The 3,733-nt window shown below is 48.0% G+C and overlaps 1 pseudogene; it reads right to left on the bottom strand.

Moving 5' to 3' along the window:
* Positions 1–2,451: 2,451 nt before the first annotated feature.
* On the bottom strand, positions 2,452–3,443 carry LOC129478415 (SUMO-activating enzyme subunit 1-like; annotated as a pseudogene).
* Positions 3,444–3,733: the final 290 nt, after the last annotated feature.

Here is a 3,733-nt window from a genome sequence, read left to right as displayed (position 1 = left end):
GAAGCTAAGAGCAGCCCTCAGCTGACAGCCTGCCAGAAAATGCAGACCTCAACCCTATATAACTGCAAGGAACAATTCTGGCAACAACCTCAATGGGTTTGGAAGCAGAATGTTCCCTAGAGCCTCCCAGTGAGAACCAAGACCAGCTGACACCTTGATTTTGGCCTTGGAAGCAGGGAGACCAGTTGAACCTGCCTGGACTTTTGACCTACAGAACTGTGAGATAATAAATGGGTACTGTTTTAAGCCACTAAGTTTGTGGTAATTTTCTATGCAACAATTTCAAAGCAAATACAGACACTCAAGCAGCTCTGTGGAGGGACGCACAGGGAGAGGAACTGAGGCTCCTGCTGAAAGCCAGCACCAACTTGCTGGCTATGTGAGTGAGCCACCTTGAAAACATGGATCTCTGTCCCCAGTCAAGCCTTCAGATGACTGCAGGCCTGGCTGACATGTTGACCACCACTTCATGAGAAGGTCTGAGCCAGAAACACCCAACCAAGCTGCTTTGGAATTCCTGATTCACATACATCATTAGAGATAAAAATTGATTATCATTGTTGTGAGCCACTAAGTTTTGGAGTAAATTGTTATGAAGCAATAGATCACTAATAAGTGCTCAGTAAGTGTTTACAGACTGATTGGCCACCCTAGGGCATTATAGCCAAGCAGGGAAATTTCAGGCACCTCTGATGTCTGGCGTCTCAGAATTCCAACCACACCTGCAGCCCCATCCTCACTAAGGCAGATCCTTTACCTAACTACCTTTCCCTCCTGCCCTAAGTCCTTGCTGGAATTCCTGCCTGAGGTTCTCAGGGTCTAGACTTGCCCGAGTTACTCTGAACATGCTTAAGTTTCCTTAGCATAAAAATGAGAGAAGGCGGGTGCAGTGGCTCACACTTGTAAATCCAACAGTTTGGGAGGGTAACATGGGTGGATCACCTGAGGTCAGGAGATTAAGACCAGCCCGGCCAACATGGTGAAACCTCATCTCTGCTAAAAAAAAAAAAAAATTAGCCAGGTGTGGTGCCACATGCCTGTAGTCCCAGCTGCTCCGGAAGCTGAGGCAGGAGAATCACTTGAACCCAGGAGGCAAAGGTTTCAATGAGCCAAGATTGCACCACCGCACTCCAGCCTGGGCAACAGAGCAAGACTCTATTTCAAAAAAAGAAAAAAAAAAAAAAAAAAAGAAAGAAAGAAAAAAAAAAGAAAAAGAGAGAAAAATGTATTTCTTAAAATGAGGAAAAACATTTTTACTTCACAAGAGTGTTGTAAATTAAGCAAAAGTGGTTTGAACACAAAACACGATACAGGCATTAAAAAGATAGAGAAAAGCTCTGCATAGACAGATGTGGAACACTGACCAAGACTGTTAACAATAACAGACAACAGATATATTTTTAAATGAAAAAAGCAAAATGTTTCAAACTGTTAGGAAAACTATATTTAGAATATCTCTGGTAATAAGGATTGCCTTTGTTTTTCTTGTTACCTAAGATTGACTTTTTTTTTCCTAAAGCAAGTAACTTTATTATCATTCCTTTAAAAAGAACCAAGGAAAATTCAGAACATATGTGAAACACAAATAGCTGTGGTTTAGGAGGTAAACAGAGGACCAACACAGCCCTGAAATGCAACAGCCTCTGAGTGGCCTGGGCCGCATGGGTGACTGGGGTTGTGTTAAAAGGGCAGGCTCCTGCCTCCTAGCCCTGAAGCCCGAGGACCCTGCCTTGAAAGACAAGCTTTCCCACTAATACTCAACTTGCAGGGTCTCGCCCTAACATCCAAGACTTGGAAACATCTCCTTTCTCCCAAAACCCAGCTGGAACTCAACTAATCCTAAACGAAAACTCAAGAACAGCAAGCCAGATGCCACCTGTTGTTTGTCAGGGTCTCAAACTCCTGAGGAAATGCATTTGCCTGTCATGGGTTTCCTCTCTAAGGGCACCGTGTCTGAAGCTGTGCTTCCACTGGTGCCTCATGGGGCCTGGGCCTACTCTCCACCTGAAGTCACGCTCCTGTCTGTAAGACATCAGGTGGGGAATAAGTCCAAGAAGGTGGCAAGAGGCTCCTAAGCAACAGAGCATGCTCGTTCCTGGCGGGCATCTCCCACACTACTCCAGAGGGCTGGCGAGGCCGTGACAGCATAAGGAGAGAGAAGGGGCAGAGGGGTGCTTGGAAGTGCTTATCACTCAGGAGAGCTGGCAGGCCAGGATGGCAGGCAGTCTGAACAGTGCTGGAACAAAGACAGCTGCCCTGCGCCCCTTGTCGAGCAGCTGCTGATGATGGGAAGCAGCATGATGGCACCACCTCCTTCGTCTCAGGAAATGTTTTGTATTGGGCCAATGACTTCAGTTTTCCTTGCCTGGAGATGCCTTCATGAAGGAGGGGGACAGGGAATACAGGCGGGCATGTTGCAATTGGCATCTCCAGGGCTGCCAAGTCTTGGGTTCACTTGGGGCCAAGCCACTCCACAATCCCATTCCCCTTCATGCCGTTGAAGAAGAATAAGTGAGGAGGGTCCTGCTGAGATAGGGCCTTCACAATTTCCTGTGCCAAAATCCCTCCAACCACCGCACACACTGGGGTCATCTCGGAGAAGCAGTACGTGATAAAGTCCTCAGGAAGCAGGTCAGGACTAATACCCAGTGAGTCAAGCACATCGTTTCATATCTGGAGCAACAACTTGGAATCTTCCCCATATGTATGAGAACTGGGATCTCTTCCTTTATCTGTGTGGAGCTTTAGGAGCACTTGAAGGAGAAAGTGGTCGGAGGTCGTGCGCTTCAGGGCAGCCTTTGCTTTCTCACTGCTCCAGTCCACCTCCAGGGCTTCTTTAACAGGGCAGAAGACCGCCTTCTTTTTGACCATCGTTGTCTCAGAAGAATCAAGTTTTACTCTCTTGGTATCAGGCCCATCTTCTACTCCTTGCCTAACTTTGGCAACTTTAGTTTTTTCCTCTACAAACTCATGCTCTCCTAGATTGGCAAATGTGTATCCATGGTAGCCAAACACATCTCCTGTAAAGAATTTGATGCTATTTTTGTGACAGATCTGGTCAACCTTAACTATGACATCCCGGGAGCAGCAAGTCAACACACAGCATCAAATTGAGTGAAAAATGACTGGTTTCTTCTCTATATCCTCAGTGTCCACCTTCACATCCACCATGGGGTTAAGATTCTGAGCTCGCTCCAAAGAGGCTTCAGCCCCATTTCGGCCAACAGACCCAATACGAATCAAGAACAGAGCTCTGGGTTCTTCTGGAGATACCTGTTTGTCATCCAGCATGGTCAGTCCTTTCACTCCTGCCAGGATGAGATTCTTGGCAATTTCAGCCCCGAGTCCTTTCATGCTGACGAGAAGCACCTGGGAGGCCCGCAGCCGTTTTGGGGCCTCCAGTCCCCACAGGCGGATCTGCGGGTCATACTGCGCCTGCCTCCTCCTCACTGATGCCGCCTCCAGCCTCCTCCTTCTCCACAGTGGTGCGGGCTCTTCCTGCCTCAGCGCCGGTCCCGCTCATGCCAACTGCCCGCCAGCCCCGCTCACCACCAACCCATTTTTTTTTTTTTTTTAAGATGGAGTCTTGCTCTGTCGCCCAGGCTGGAGTGCAGTGGTGAGATCTTGGCTCACTGCAACCTCTGCCTCTTGGGTTCAAGCGATCCTCTTGCCTCAGCCTCCTGAGTAGCTGGAACCACAGGTGCGAGCCACCTCACCTGACTAATTTTTGTAT

This window comes from Symphalangus syndactylus, chromosome 3 (genome assembly GCF_028878055.3).
Source record: "Symphalangus syndactylus isolate Jambi chromosome 3, NHGRI_mSymSyn1-v2.1_pri, whole genome shotgun sequence".
NCBI lineage: Eukaryota > Metazoa > Chordata > Mammalia > Primates > Hylobatidae > Symphalangus > Symphalangus syndactylus.
This window is presented reverse-complemented; position numbering and strand designations above follow the sequence as displayed.